Raw genomic sequence first — 17,257 nt, 5'->3', positions numbered from 1 at the left:
CTTACAAAATAATTTTAACGTTTGTCCTTTGTATTACAAGTTTACAACTACGTTCAAGAAAACACAGAACACTTCCCACAAATAAGCCTTTGTTGGTTTGTCTTCAACTGAAGAGCGTTTTGGTTGATCATGCCTTCTTAGAAGCAGGGTTTTCTTCTAGTTAAGTTTCCATAGTCCATTGGGGTGGATAAGTCTAGATTGGTTGATTTCAAGACACATAATAGCCAAACCAAGTTACAATTGTAAGTTTCCATCCCCAAATAAAAAAGAGCGCTCAATAAAAAAATGCTCTAATAATTTGTAAATTTGCTACAATGTTGTGGTTTGCCAGCTAATTACAGGAAAAAGTGGAGAACTTCATCACTATAGGTGCTATTAGTACTTGTGTCCCTCACAAATTCAAATCCTTGTCCAACTCCATTGCACACAATACTTCCTTACAAACATGGGCAGTAGTAGTGTAACATTACTTGGGTTTTAGTACACTTTTGTAACATATAAAGAGCAACACTCACTCCAGGAGAAACCCACACCAACTTGCATAGCTCAAGCCAGTTTTATCTCTCTTTCTTAACATGGAAGAAGGCTCATCTCCAACGAAGTCCTTTAATGAAGAAGTATCATCAAGAAAACCATCAGATCAAAAGGCTACATCAACATTAAGACTCTTTGGCTTTTCAGTAACCCAGCAACATGATACTGCAACATCTGATCAAACTAGTGAAGTCAAAAAATTTGAGTGTCAATTTTGTCATAGAGAATTCGCAAATTCACAAGCACTAGGTGGTCATCAAAATGCACATAAGAAAGAACGTCAAAGAGCTAAACGAGTACAGTTTCAAACTAATAATCGACGGTTCACAGCTTCTGCGCCAATTCTTAGCCCACACTCAATGCGATCAGGACCGTTCATTTATTCAAGTGGACACACCAATAGTGCCAATGGTGTTGCTGCTCGGTTCCATAGTGCTTCTAATTATTATCCATCGCCACCATCACCACCTATTTTGCCGTCTATTTCTCCTGGAGATACTTCTTGGTTTTATGTACCACGACCAGGGAATTATCTTGTGGCTAATTCTACATTGGGTCCAAGTAACTTCTCTTCTAGAGATCAATTTTCAGGGAGAATGAGTGATGTTGATGTTGATCTGCAACTGAGTCTTGCACCTTCATCTAGTCCTTAGTAGCCGGCAGTGTGTTTATCATGTGAATATATTGTTTACTTCAATGTCTTTCTTTTTTCTTACATTTTATTAGGTTCTTTCATTTGATCGAGGTACTTAGAGTGAGCGGTATTTGTACGTTCTAGTGAAGTTGCTTTTTTTTTTTTTTTTGTTTCTACTTTCTGGCTTTGATTTCTTTTAAAAGAAAAGGGCAAAAGAAACGGAATATTTAGACACAGGGCAAGTACATCTTCTTTTCTTTCGACTAGGAAGTCCCAATTCTACCCCCTTCAATGAAATATACTTTTATACTTGATGGTACTTTCTACAGAAGCACCACAAGGAAGTTTCTGATTCCTTCTGCTTTCTCATTGGTCTCTAATAATACAACAATACAACTACAAAAGATGAGATTGGGAGAGACGGTGAAGTGAAGAATAAGAAGAAGAAGAGACGTGAGGACGTTAGTAGAAGAAGACGGTTGTTTCATCAAGACTTGTTGCGCGCGGCAAAAGAAAACTGAAGGCAAGGAGCGAAGGAAGAGAGACACCAAAATTTTGTTGAGGGTGAAAAGAGAGAAAAAGCGAGATAGAAAGACAGACATTTGAACCGGTGACATTAGCTCAGAGATAAAGGACTTTTGAAAAAAAATCCTTTCCAATCCCGAACAAACTAGTATACCGTATAACTGTGGGGGAACTCGCCAAGTGTCACTGGAAAGTTGAAATTAAGATTTGGAGCAAGGAGGGAAGAGAAGAGAAGGGAGACAGAAAGGAACGAAAGAGTTTTGAAGAACTGAAGAAAAAACGAGGAAGAGATGATGAGAGGCGAAGAAAGAGGGGTTTTATTTTATTTTTTGTCGTATTTTTTTGGGAGTGATTTTTCGCTCCTAGCAATATTGCTCCAAGGCCTCCCAGGGGACTCTACAGCCAACCACCTGTTCAACATCATTTGAAAACCAGCCTAGCAGTAACTGACCTTATTTTCGACTTCCTAATTTGTCTTTTACCTTATATATCAAAACAAAATGAAATTTCTCCTTATCTTCTCCGCTGAGTACGTGATTCCGGCTTTGAAATCGGTGGTAATGAAAAGCTACCACTGATAACCATTCCAAAATTTCAATCTTATTTGAGTTATTTCAACTACTACTAATAACAGTGATTAATAAAAGACTACTTGTATTTCTAACTAAATCAAAATTTGTAGTGTTGCTCAAAACTGTGGGCTATGGCTAGAACATTGTTGATTTTCCTCTCGATGAAATAACAAGGGGTAGTGGAAACCCAGCACCGTACGTTATCTCTTTTTCATTTTGTATTTTATAAGGGTAATATAGGAAGTCAAGATTTTCCATGGTTTTTGCCTAGCTGGCTTTCTGATTTTACTGACAGGTGGTTGGTTCTAGAGTCCGCTTGGAGCCCTTGGAGCAATATCGCTGGGAGCAAAACATCACTCTTTTTTTGGTAGACCGACGGAATTTTTTGGGCGACAAACAAGTTGGTTTTTTCTATCTAACACAAAGGTCACTTGCTCCGCTTGTTCAATTATTTTTAGATCTGAAAAAACTATCGAAATTAGAAATTAGAAATTAGAAATTAGAAAAATAATTGGAAATTTTGGAATTATAATAAGGGATAACAAGTTAACAACCAAAAAATACAATGTACTTTGGTTTTTGTTTCAAACGATACAATGTACTTATTTTTTTATTTAAAAAATGCAACTTATTATGATTGTTTCAATCTCTAAAGCATAGACATACCTACCAAAGGGCTGTCTACGTAGAACATGGACACAATCAACTAAACTGGACATGGGTCAAGACACAGTCAACATAATAAGAATGTGGATTTTGACTCAAAAAAATAATAAATAATAAATCAAAATAATGTTGAAAGACTCATTTTTTTCTAGTTTTTGTTTTGTTAAGACTTCACATGTTTTTAAAGTTTGATTAGGAAATATTAAACTTAATTTTGTGGCTATTTATTTTGAATAGTTTTGAATTTATAAATGTTGATACATTTAATTTAGTTTTTTACGTTTAATTTATATCAAATAAAATTATAAATATTAATTAATTTTTGCGTCCTACTTGTTTGAGATATAACCGAGTCGTCGCGTCTGTGTCCGCGTCCATGCAACATTGATTTCAATTCATGCACACCATCCAATTTTTCTCTAACAGAATACTTACGTGTACCTTGCTAAGAAGAACGCTCATGTTGTGACAATTCCACCCATAAGGTAATGGGTTACTCCTACAGCACGTCTTTGTACAATCAGTGTTCTAAAAAATGCTAGGCAGTAGTCGAGCGGTGGGAGAGCACCTAGGCCTTCTCAACAGTGCCTAGACGGGCTAGGCGCTAGACAGTTTTTTTAAATTATTAAATAACTATTAGTTTCAAACTTTCAATAAATAATTAGCTATGCTATTACTATTAGTTCTATCTTCTGTGCTATTATTTGTGATGCTAATAGTTTTCATTTGATGTGTCTGCCATATGTGAAATTGTGGATACAAGTTCGAATTAAGTTCATCTCCATCACGTTGGACTGTTGGAGTATATTAAAGCACCATGTAGAGGTGTGGATTTTGTGTCTACAACCTGATGTTGAGTTTGATAGGGAATGGCTGCACTCTTTCTTTGGACAAGAGTTGCCTACGTATCAAGTTCCTTGGGTAAACTTGAATCAAGCCTTACGTAGTTCATCTCTCTCTACTTATAGATGTTTGAGCTGACTTTTCTTATATGCTCCAGGCCGTTGTCAAGTGTAGATCCATATTTTGTGCTATCTTGATGATTTGTCATTATTTCTGATGTTACAAAGTAAATGTCTCTTTGATTAGTGCGTTAACTGAGCTTCAGGATCGCGGTGGATCATTTGCTTCCATATATGGATGTGCTTGATATTTGGAACGACCTGAGTTTAGTTCATTGTCACGTCCTGGTGGCGTGGTACGAGTTGGTGATGTACGAGCTGTGAAGATACGACCTGGTGTGTGGACACGTGTGTTGTAATGATATATTTGAGAATGGAGGGTACTTACACAGCCCCCTTTATTTTATTTATTTTTTTAGACAACTATGGTGTGAAAAGAAATGATAAAAGAAAGCTTTTTACACGTGTCAGATAGTTGGTTTATTTAAACAAGTTTGGAAAATGTGCGGGAACTGCTGGATCTGATCCATGGGCCCAGATCCCAGCGGTTTGTGGGCGAGGTTATGATTGCTTTCTGTGGGAAGGCAAAACGTTTTGTCTGTTTTCGAGATTTGTGCAGCTGAAGGGTTTTTGCGTGTGAAGGTGTTTCATTTCTTCAATCTATCAACACAACAGAAGAGAAAATTAAAAGCAGAGAAAAAAAAAAGAATACCAAAATCTTTTCGTCTTTTCGTCTTCAGGTGCATCTCTTTCAATCTCAAAAATTTGATATTTTGTTTCCTTTTGCTTTTGTAATGTCAATTACTAGTGATAGTTTGAGTGGGGAAGTTGAGTTGGATCAGTAGAGAGAGAGAACTGTAAGTGATGGAGATAATGGTGTTAGGGCATGTAGTGGAGGTGAGGCGTCATCGCCCTCTTCATTGGAGACGATGACTGAGGAGGCGGTGTCTAGGTCGGTGTTTGATAACTTTAGGGACTTAAGAAGGGAGTTTGGGATTGATAGTCCCGATTTGATGATATATGACCTGAGTGGTGAGAAGAACGTTTTTGGTTCAGACTATGTTCCTCAAGATGGTGGGGTTGTAGTTACGTATGGCCAACTAAAGGCAGGGTTGAGATTGTCGTTCTCACGACTGACCTTGGACGTTCTGAACTTTTGTAGGAAGGCACATTTGCAATTTATGGGTAATAGTTGGAGGGTGTTGCATGTTCTAGATCTGTTGAGACAGAGGGGTTACAATATTTGTTTGTTTGATGTGCTAGAGCATTTTACTGTGAAGATTTCTTTTGCTATGAACTTTGGTTTCCAAGTGATGAGAGGTAAATCATCGGTGATTGTTAGTGTGAGTAAGGAGGAATGGTGGCGTAGGCCTTTGTTGATTGTGGGGAGTTATTGTCCTCCTAGATGTGAATTGGAGAATCATTGTGTGAAAACTGATTGTAGGTTGTTATCTGTGTGGGCCATTTTCATGTGTGGGTCATTTTCATGTGTAGGTCGTTTACTTGTGTAGGTTGTTTGTTTGTGTGGGTCGTTTACTTATGTAGGTCGTTTTTTTTTGTTACGAGTTGATATGATTACATTCTGACATTTGTTTGTTTTGCAGAGGTCGTAATTTGTGGTTGTACTTCTATGGGGGCTATTGAAGAGTTTGCGAGGCTGAGTTGGGAAGAAAAGGCGTTTTTGTTGAAGGAGGTTGCACATTACTTCAAAAGATGAGGTGGTGCAAAGATAAACTTGAAGAAAGATGAGCAGAAGAAAAATGCTCGAAAGCTAGTCTTTAACATCTCTGATTCTAACTCGGATACTGAGATGGAAAGAGAGGATCAAAGGAGGGCACCTGTTTCTAGAGTGAAAGCAGCTGGAGGAGGCTCTAGTAGTCGTTCTATGTCTAGACGACCTGAGGGGGGTGAAGGTGATAGGGCTGGTCGTGGAGGTGGGAGTGCTGGGGGAGGTGGTGATTGCTCCTGCTCCCTTTTGTAGGCCTTAACTGAATAAGGCGAGCTGAAGTCGGTGAGGCTGAGGGGGCGAATTTAAGAGGACCCGAACTGAGTCTGAGGAACGACCTGCTTTGGTGGAAGGTCGTTCTTCATTAGGTCGGGCTCCTTTAAAGAAGATGAATCTGAAAGAAGGGTCAGGGAGTGCGGCCCCAGGTGACAAGGCTGGTGATTATAACGTTCTGGTGATAGGGAGTTCTGGGTTGATGTGGCTAGTGAAGAATAGGGACTATAGTTTCAAGTATTCACTAGTTACGAATTGGCTGCTGGAAAGTATTGCCCTAGATGGTGATAGGCACCAGCTGGAGACGGGGAAAGACTTGGAGGCAAACTTGAAATACATGGATTGCTCGCTGTGTTTTGTAAGTGTCCTTCCGATCTGAGTTTTTGTTTTGTATTTTCTGAGTTGACTCCTGACTTACTTTGTTATCTTGTCAAGTTTTGGCGATGTATAGGAAGCTAAGGGAGATGGCAACTATCTCCGACTGTACAAGAAGGAGCTGGAGGTTGCGAAGGAAGCTTATAACAAGCTGTTGGTTGTGCAAGAGGTTGAACGGGCTGAAGTGGTGGGGCTGAGGGCTTAGGTCAGGGATCTGGTTGGGAAGGTTGCTTTGTTGCAGCCGTCTCTTCATGCTTCAAGGGTGGAGGTAGCGCATTGGGTTGCTGAGAGTAAACAATTGCAGGCCGTTGCTGAGCGAGCTTAGAATGAATATAATAACCTGGTCGACTTGTTAGAGACTGTGACGCTTACGTTCTGATGGATGATTACATGGAGCTAGAACGTAAGTACAAAACCCTTAAGAGATCTGTTGAAAGTGTGGTTACAACAGTAATTGTAGAAAGTACTATTACAGATGCTAGTAGACGATCTGCTCTACCAACCGTCCAGTGGCCCTATTGGTGAAGAGGGCTGCCAACTGGACCCCTTGAATGTGAAGAATCTTCCTTGTGTCAACTGATCTTGTTCTTCTTGTAATTTGATTTGATGTTGGATGAAGCTTTTTGAACTATATTCTCTTTTGTTGTTGATACTGATACTTCTATTTTTTATGGGGATGCTGAGGTCGTTTTCCCAGGATAACCTGGGAGCCTCTAGTATCAAACCGAATTTGTAATAAGTAAAAATATTTAAATTACTTACTTGTTTTGAATTGAGATTGTCCTTGAATTTCATATGAATGTGATTGTTCCTCCTGCTTTTTGTTTTGTTATTTGACGACCTGTGCTGCATATTAGTAGATTCAACGACTTGTCGTACCTTGCTAGGCCATCTAATGCTTGTAGGTCATAGGTGTTTGTGTACGACCTGATAGATGCGCATAGTTAGCACCTAGGTTACTTCGTGTCCTTAGGTGTGTGTATTAATTGAGTGGTTCCTTTTGAGGGAACTTCTTATTGATTGTTGATTGATAATTAGCCTTTGAGTGGTAATTATAGTTGAGTCAAACTTAACCCTTTAAAAGGTCTTAAGTTGACTTGTGGGCCTTTTGGGGATACCTTGGATTGTATTTGACTGATAATTAGCCTTTGCGTGGCAATTACAGTTGAATCATGCTTAACCCTGACATTGGTGTTAAGTTGATTTGTGGTCCTTTTGGGGGACCGTAGATTGAATTTGATTGATAATTAACCATTGCGTGGTAATTATAGTTGAGTCGTGCTTAACCCTGGCATTGGTGCTAGGTCGGTTACTTTGATATCCCAAATCAGGTAGCGAGTGTAAGATGCGTGGTATTCATGTAATGCAAGGATAACATTTATATATAAAATGCTGATGAAATTTTATTCATTTGATTGATACATTTGGCTAAAAACATATGTAGCTATTCTATAAGTATTCAAATGCAAGTCCAAGCACACTCGCACAACCAAATCAATTTCTCTTATTAATTAATCGATTACTTTTTATACTCCCACCCTTTAGTACCTACTCCACGATTTGCACTCCACACATTTGCCAAATCACACATTCATGTGTGCCTCTCTCCCGCCGAGTACCACGATATTATAGCCATCTTTAGGCTTTCATACACATATTCACAGCCTCTTTGGGCATATAATCTCAGATTATTCATGGCACATTCAATGAATACTTTAGGTCATTCCCGCCACATTCAAGGAATACCCATCATAACACTAACGGACCATTCATGCCACATTCAATGAATGCCCTGGGTCATTCCTGCCACATTCAAGGAATACCCAGCCCTACATTCCCATACACTCAAGGAATACGCCCGATCCACAAGGCAAAATACCTTAGTTCCTCTCTAAGACAGTCCAAACTATTGGGTCATTCATGGCACATTTAATGAATGCCCACCTATCACATGACATCATCAATCATAAAATTTCATTTCCAAATCTTGAGGCGTGGAAAGTTCTAAAATAGTGTGGTAAATTTGTTGAGAACATTATTGAACTTTATTGCATATATTCTTTCAGAGTAAAGAGGAGTATCTTGTTTCGTGTATCATTGTTTACACATTATTAATTATATCGATGTCTAAGTGTCATAGCGTCGTATATCACAAAAGAATTATAGTAAGAATGAAATTTCACATAGTAGTTAATACAAATACACACGTATATATAAAAAGTCTTAGCCTAAAGCCAAGCACACTAATAGCCCTAGACCTATCCTAATAGACCTAATCTTAGGCAAGTCAAAGGTTAAATTTGGTCAACTAGTCAACGTGTTGACTGGTCAATAGCAGTCAACCTGCCAAGGGTCAACAGCAGTCAACCAGTTCTAAACTTATCTAACCAAAAACCCAAAGACTAAGGCCCAAAAATCTTTAGCCTTTCTCAAGCCCAACTTAAATAAACTTAAGCCCACATGTTAATATCTAAAAAAAACAACTCAAGCCCACAAGTCTTATTTCGGCCCAACCCAACTAAAAGAAACAGAATTGCCACCACCTCCTTCTTCTTCATCCTCAACAGCTCACCACCTCCACCGATCAGCCACCATCAACCACCAACCTTAGTCCCCTCTAAACCCATTGGTTTTAACCCTCACCAAAAACCCAATCTTTCAATACAATCAAAACTCGATTCCCTCACTCCTCACAAATTGCTTTTGACGCCATTAACAACCTTGGGAGCTTCAACAGCACCCATACAACCTACCGAAATAGTTAGGTTTTGATCACCAACAAAACCCAACACTATGATATACTAAAAAATTTGATTCCCCTCACTTGCCCAAAATTGAGTTCGACTCCATTAACACCTTTACAGAGCTTCAACAGTTCAATCAAAACAAAACTCAACATACCCAACTCAATCAACAACCAACGACCAACTAACGTAAATTAACAACCCATTTGATCATCCAAACAATTTGGTTCACACAACCAAGAACAAAAGTAGTATAATAACCTATGAAATTCATATAATATAACAAATTTTGGGGCAGTATATCTCCATTAACAATTTAAAACAATTCGAAAATGGTAATAGGGGCAGTAGGTAAACCATACAAATCAATTAGTATTCGATAATACGATTAACAGTATGTATTCCAAATTCGACAGCATATAGCATAGAAACGAGCAGAAGAATAATGAGCATAAACTTTATATATTTGACAGCAAAGTTTTCTATACAGAGTAAATATCTAGGTTCCATGAAAGATAAAAATATCTACTCACTCGTGATACGCTCCTGCTATCAGTAGATCTCCAGCAATAAGCCTCCTTTTTTCCTCTATGCGTAAAACTCTCTTTTTTCTTCTCTGTGTAAAACTCCCTCTGTGTAAAAAAAAAACTCTCTGTGTAAACTCCTCTATGTGTCCTTTTTTTTTAAAAACCCCCCGTAAAACAGGGATGAAGGTTTATCTCTTTACCTTTCCTATTTCCACTAATCTTTATCCTTTTTTATTTTATCTATTCTTATTATTATTATTATTTATTGTATTAGGAAAATATAAACAAAAAAAAATGGGATGTTATAGGAGTGCTTGGAAGATATAGAGGATTTAGAAATGGCAGATATTGGGGGTCATGGATGGGTGCGCAGAAGTGTTCGAGTTATTGTAAAAAGATCAAAGAAGGTGAAGAGACAAGTTGATGCAATGAGAAGTAGAGGGGAAGGATATATGTTGATTCCAACTAAAGCAAATATCATTCCCATCTCAAGCGACTCAACAGATTCCCAAGCTTCCTTAGCAGATAATGGATCAGATAAATCCTTGGAACCATTATCAACTGATTCAGAGGCTCTTGATACTGACTCCGATGGCTCAGAGGAGTTGGGTGATGCACCACTGGCTGCTTACAATCCAAATGAAATAATAAATCAAGGTCAGGAAGTGATCAACTATAATATTCAGGATATGGTTGGGCTGGAAAATTATAGTGAAGGATATGAATTCCAACCAGAACCACTAGTTATGGATGATTCAACAGTGGTGAAAAGGGTTCAGAATCAGAGCACCCAAGAGGAAGGCCAAGGCAGCACAAGGTAAGGAAATCATGAGGAAGAAAGTTTAGGAGTCAACATAAACTATGCAGAGTATGCTGGAGAATCAAGCAGTGGGGATCTGTATATTTCTCCTCCAGGGTTAAGTTCATGGTTGTTGTCCCTTCATAGCTGCCTTCGTCCCCATGACAATACACGTCTGGAATTGTCGGGGGATTGGTACTACCACGATAGTTCAACAACTAAAGGGCCTAATTGGGAAGTTTGATATAAATATAGTTTGTCTCTCGAAAACAAAAGCAAGCAAAGAAAATATTGGCAGTCTGAGTAAGCAGCTCAAATTCAGTGGATACTTTGCAATACCAACTATAGGGCTAAGTGGAGGTTTGGCAGTCCTATGGAAGGAAGGGGACCTGGAGATTCTTGGGGCATCACAAAACCAAGTGACAGGTAAAATTTCAAATTACTTTCATAAATATCCTTGGTTTTTCTTGTTTATCTATGGTGAACTTGTTACTCACACTAGAAATAAAGTTTAGAATGAGCTGAGGGATATTGCCCCTCTTGTCCCTGGCCCTTGGTGCCTGTTTGGGGATTTTAATGCGATCTCTAGCCTTGATGAAAAGATAGGTGGTAGAAGTAGGATTACAAAAAACATGAATGAGTTCAACAGTTTGATCAATGATCTGGGGTTAATGGATTTGGGTTTTAGAGGTCTAAAATATACTTTGAGCAATAACAGAAGACCTAGTGACCATATTCTGGAAAGGCTTGATAGAGCCGTGGCTACCCTTGAATAGCTTGTTGCTTTTCCTAATGTTCAGATAAAAACTTTTGCAAATGCCATTTCTGATCATATCTCTTTGTTTATAAATCTGGCTAAGATGGAGGAAAAGAACCCTAGACCTTTTAAGTTTTTTGACATGTGGCTTACTGATGATACTTGCATATCTGTCATTGATAAGGCTTAGAACTCTATAACTCATGATTTTCCTGATAGAAATCTTATGCATAAACTAGCCAAAACAAAAAATGATCTGACTATGTAGAATAAACATGTTTTTGGGAACATTTTTACCAATATTAAAGCTACACAGGACAAGCTAGACTCTGTTTTGTCTAAACCTTTTAGCATTGTAAATTATAATAAGGCTAAGGTTTTGAAAGAAAAGTTGCTGGATTGGTATACTAAAGAGGAGAATTTTTGGAAACAAAAATCCTCAAATTCCTGGCTTAAGGATAGTGGCAGAAATACTAAGATTTTTCATCTTTCCACCATCTATAGAAGAAGGAAGAAGAATACCATTGGCAAAATAAAGAACAATGAAGATGATTGGCAAGAGGGTAGGACTGAAGTGGGGGTCTCTTTAAATTAGTATTTTACTGAGATTTTTACCTCTGATCACCCTGGGAAAAATGAGCAAATTCTGGATCTGTTCCAACCTTGTGTTACTACCAAAGAAAATGATATCCTCACTGTTATACCAAATAAAAAGGATATATGGTTTATGGTTAAAAAGATGGGTAACCTAAAATCTCCTGGACCTGATGGTTTCTAGGGGATTTTCTACCAAAAGTGTTAGGACATTATAGGTCCTTCTGTGACTACTTTTGTTCAAGATTTCTTCACCCATGGGTTCCTCAATCCTGGGTTTAATGAGACTTATATAGCATTGATTCCCAAGATTGTGAATCCTGACCATGCTTCTAAGTTTAGGCCTATAAGCCTATGTAACTTTGGGTATAAGATTATCTCCAAGCTACTGGCAAATAGGCTTAAAGGGCTTATCAATAAAATTGTGTCCCATTTCCAAGGGGTTTTTATCAAGGGCAGAAGCATAGGAGACAATATTGGCCTAGCTTGTGAAGTCTTTCACAATATGAAAAATATGAGAAATAAAAATTAGGGATGGACTGCCCTTAAGTTGGATATGGCTAAAGCATATTACAGGATTGAGTGGTCATTTCTAGATAATATTTTTGAGAAACTTGGGTTCAATAATAAGTGGAGAAGTATTATTTAGCAATGTATCTCCACTGTGTCCTTCTAAGTGATGCTTAATGGATCACCTCTAGAGAAGTTTTTCCCTGAAAGAGGGTTAAGGCAAGGGACCCTCTGTCCCCTTATCTCTTTATCTTGGTTTCTGAGGCTTTGTCTAGAATGGTGGCAAAAGCAGAGCAAAATGAGGACTTGCATGGTATAAAGATAAAAAGACAATCCCCTGCTCTAACCCATTTACTTTATGTTGATGACTTGATCTTATTCTCTAAAGCAAATGTGGTTGAGAGTGAAAATCTCAAGAAGATATTGGATGACTATTGTTTGGCCTCTGGGCAAATGATTAATTATGAGAAATCCAGTGTGTTCTTCAGTAGGAATGTCACTTATAGACAAAAAATCAAGCTCAAGAGATTTTGGAAGATTACAAACTTTCCTCCCAAGGAGAAGTATCTAGGGGTTCCTATTATGTTATCCAGGAAAAAGTCTGAGGACTTTGACTATCTTGTTGATGAGATCCATAACAAGATTAAGGGCTGGAAGGCTAAGGTGATGTCCCTGCAGGCTGGGAGGACAACCCTTCAAGCTGTCATTCAGGCTACCCCTTTACATGTCATGTCAACTTATTTGCTGCCTATTTCCACTTGCAATAAGATTGACAAAGCATGCAGAGAGTTCTGGTGGTTTGGAAAGGAAAAAACGAAATGTGTCCATACCATTGGGTGGGGTCACATATGTCAACCTAAGCAAACAGGAGGTTTAGGGTTAAGAAAAGCTAGAGATATGAATGTGGCTATGTTGGCCAAATTACCTTGGAAAGCTGTCACATACATTATGTCTCTCTGGACCAAAACTATGTTCAGTATATATGGCAAATATTAGATTGGAGATGTGGAAAAACCTCCTGATCAAGCCTCCTACTTTAGGAAAGGTATACATAAAACTTTCAATGCTATAAGTGGAGGTTTGATATGGAGAATTAAGAAAGGGATACTACCTCAGTCTTAAATGATCCTTGGCTTAAGTGCCAAAACAAGCTAGTCACTTTGGAAGAACTAGGGGTGGCAGGATCCTCTATCCAGAATCTTGTAGTTTCTGACCTGTTCATGCAAGATAAGAGTGGCTAGGATGTGGCAAAGATCAGCCAACATTTCGACCCTTTTATCTGTCAAAAAATTCTGGAGGTTAAAATTAGACCACAGGCAGCTTCTGCTGACCAGATGAAATAGGGCATGGATAAGTTTGGTATCTTAACAGTAAAATCTACTTACAAATTCCTTAAGCCTAAGGATGAAGTAAGGTAGAGCTCAAGTTTCAATCCCCTTATTATCAAACATATCTGAAAAACTCCTCTACCAACTTACCTCCAAATGTTTATTTGGAAGATGTTCATGTATATATTGCCTATGGGTGATATGCTAGCAGAGAGGAGGCTTAAGGGGGATTTTTCATACCCCTTTTGCTACAAGGAGATTGAATCAACAGAGCACCTTTTCTTTACTTGTGACTGGACCAGAACTGTGTGGTTTAGTTCCCAAGTAGGTATGAGAATACACCAACACCAGCAATCTACTTTGAGAGAAAGGCTGGACCTCTATACGTCTTGGTGCCTTAGCACAGATAGGGAAAAAAACCTAGCTGGCACACATATAGCTTTCTTGCTACAGCAAATTTGGAAAACCCGAAATGAGCTGAAGTTTGATTGAAAACAGAAAGGCAAATAGGGAAAGGCTTATTAGAGAAAGCAGAGTTCTGGCAGACAAATGCTATTTGGCATATAGAGAAGAATATCTCGCTCCTATACCTTCTTTCAATACAATAGGTAATACTATTGAAAGTTTCTTTCCTATTATTCCAAATAAAGGTATAGTAATTAGATTTGATGCTTCTTTCTACAGACAGACTAGATGGGATGGGGGCTGGGGCTATAGCTTGTGACTGTGAAGGGTGCATTATGGAAGCTGCTGTCAGAAGATTCAAAGCGCATGAGGCTGAGGAAGCAGAGTTGGAAGCAGCAGAAGTTGCAGTCTTGCTGGCAAAGCTAGCAACTCAGTTTCCAACATTTTTTTTGAAGGAGATAACATGGAGGTGATAAAAGCTTTAGAGAGCCAATCTTGCAGATGGGATTGGGAAGATTTAAAAACCAATATAAACTTAGTTTTGAGTTTCAGTTCCTGTGCTTTTAGGTGGATCAATAGGGAGTTTAATGGGGATGCAGTTTGGACTAACCAACAGCTAGGGAATTCAGCTCTTCCAAGTTATATGTTAAATATGAATTGTGTTCCTGTCTACCTTTAATGTCTACATTTAAATTTATGATATAAAGTAGTATGAATTGCATCGAGAGAGAAAAAAAATAAAAAATAAAAAATAATAATAATAATAAAATAATAATAATAATAATAATAATAATAATAATTAAATAAGTAATTCAATTTTTGTAGATTATTTTATAGAATGGGGTAGAGGCACCTGCTTCAGACTAGTGTTCTTATAGGTCATCTTCCTCATGTACAGCAGCTGATCGAGCCATCACCATTGCCGCAGTACCACACCAACACCACCACTTCAATTCACACCAACCAAAGATAACACCTACAAATCCAACTGAAGAAACCCCAACAATGCATTCCCAACACCCATCCTGACAAAGACATGTGTCCACGAAATTGGCTGCAGTTCGAATCCGGTATTCAGCGGCACCGAACTTTAAGTCAAAATCAAAAGGCAATGAGATAATCAATAAGAAGAAAAATGAATCTGAAAAGGCAAAGCTTCGATACACTGTCAATGTCGTCAACTGTTCTCAACCGAAGTTCAAATCATAACTATAATTTCTCCTTTTTCAATGGGTTTTCTTGTTTGGAATTAGTTGGGGTGGGCTATGCAGTTGTTTTTCGACCGTACGAGTTCCTCCTTGTCTTCCAATTTTTTGAGATTATCGGCGCGGAGCGTCAGAAATAACTCAATTGAACAATATCAAGCATACTGCATACCCATTTTAGATCAATGGCAACTTGAACCAATTTCATTGGGAAAATGAGAACTGTACGTGAAATAAGAAACTGAGGTTTGAGGCCTAACTGACTTTTGCTTTAAATTTTACATGGATTAAGATGAAAGTGGTGGGGTGGGTTTAGGTATAAAACTATAAATGATGAGGTAAATTGATTCAGTGCCGCGTGACTTGACGAGAAAAGGTGAACCGTGAACGACGCCATTGTTTTAAGTGGAGAAAAAGAGTGGGAAAGTCCATTGTTTGGTTTATTTTATTTTTCGGTCCATATCATGATCTTTCGGTTGATATTGGCCACGTCATGGTTTTGTAGGTTGTCACGTAGGCATTTTAGATTTGGGGATTTAGCAGACCGTTAGAGAAATTAGATGACTTGTATCATTTGAAACCAAATCAAAGTAGGTTATATTTTTTGAATACAGAAAATGTAGTTACCCCCTATAAAAAATTCAGCAAAAAATTGGAAAATAAAAAAATCCTTTTATTACAACCATTTTGGACATGTTATTGCAATTCATTCAACAACTATATTGAACCTTTTATTAATGCATTCATTCAGCAACCATTTTCAACATGAATACATTTATTTCCAATTTGTCCAAATGTGATTATGTGTTTAGTAAATAAAATGGAATGTCAAAATGTGATTATGTCCACATGTTTTCGTGAAAAATCAAATCGGATCGGATTTTGAAAACTCATCGGAATCCAATCTTATTATTTGTCTGGAAAGTCAGATATCGAAATTTTATATATCGGAACACAAATATTATGTGTCAATTGTGGAAAAATATCATATCTGTTTTCCCAAAAAATAAGAATTTCAAATAAAAGTGGCACCCCCTACGTTCAACGCAAGAATTCAAGTCTGCTCACGGATAAACTAATGATTGTTCATTTGATGATAAAAAATAAAAAATGTGTGTTAGGCACTTGCACATTTCTCATCTCAACGACCTAATTATTTTTTCGAATAAAGTTTGAAGTTAAGCAGACCTGCTAACACAATAACATTATTACACCAGAATTCATTCCTTGCTTAGTCGCTTGGCTCTTACAATCATCAACAAGCCCTAGACCAAGCAAGTATGTACAAGCACATTTAGCAAAAGTAGACCACCTTTGATCCTCTAGCTCCCCTTGCAAAAGATTCTACACAAGATCAGCAACCACGTTCCTTTCACAATGAAAATACCAAGAAGAAGTACCTTGGTTATGAACCAAAATATTCAGGGTTAGTAAGTGTTACCCCCCAGATGAGCCAATTAGCTAGGATCCCCCCCCCCCTCTCCAATACACACAAAAAAAAAACAATCAATCTAAGTTTTTTTTTTTGTATTTGAAGGGGAGCCCTAATTTCCCCATCTAGTAGGGGAAGAAAATCCTAATTGGCTCATCTAGTAGGGGATAATACTAGTTAACCAAAATATTCATAGTTATCAGACCCAGCCCAGAGGTCAATCCAATGAAAGGACTGGGTCACTGGGTTAGTGGTTCAACCGGTGAGTCACCGGTTGGACCAGTGGGTCATTACTTGTACTAAATATATGTATATACCTACATATATCAACAACACTTTGCTTATAAACAATTTATTTTTTATTTACTAAGAATAGCAGAATTAGTCGGCATTGGCTCTGCCCACTGGTTAACCGTCCAGTTCAATTGGGTTTATGAGAAAACCGCCCGAGCTAACCGGTTCCACACTGAATCAATTGCTTAAACTATCTAATCATAAACCCAGCCCGGTTAGGAGACCGGTTCGTCGGTTTACCGGGTCAAACCGCAGAGCCGGGCCAGGTCTGATAACACTGCAAATATTAATTGTACACCAAGTATGACCGCAATTTGTACCAAACCAGTCTGTATTTGGGGGTCCAACACTTCGGCCCATGTGGTCATGTTCAAAAGTTCAAAGAAGCCATTCGATTGTGTTTTCTGCTTGACCGGCCAGGATATGGAAAGTTAACTTACCACCACCACACCACA

At 38.2% G+C, this 17,257-nt stretch overlaps 1 long non-coding RNA gene across 1 annotated transcript; it reads right to left on the bottom strand.

Moving 5' to 3' along the window:
* Window positions 1–529: 529 nt before the first annotated feature.
* On the bottom strand, window positions 530–15,476 carry LOC147498606 (uncharacterized). The gene is made up of 3 exons (XR_015195525.1): window positions 14,725–15,476; window positions 9,485–9,583; window positions 530–717 (listed from the first exon to the last, which is right to left on the bottom strand). It is a non-coding gene; the product is annotated as an uncharacterized LOC147498606 (long non-coding RNA).
* Between the last annotated feature and the right edge of the window lie 1,781 nt (window positions 15,477–17,257).

The sequence above is a fragment of the Coptis chinensis genome, chromosome 5 (assembly GCF_015680905.1).
Source record: "Coptis chinensis isolate HL-2020 chromosome 5, ASM1568090v1, whole genome shotgun sequence".
Taxonomy (NCBI): Eukaryota; Viridiplantae; Streptophyta; class Magnoliopsida; order Ranunculales; family Ranunculaceae; genus Coptis; species Coptis chinensis.
This window is presented reverse-complemented; position numbering and strand designations above follow the sequence as displayed.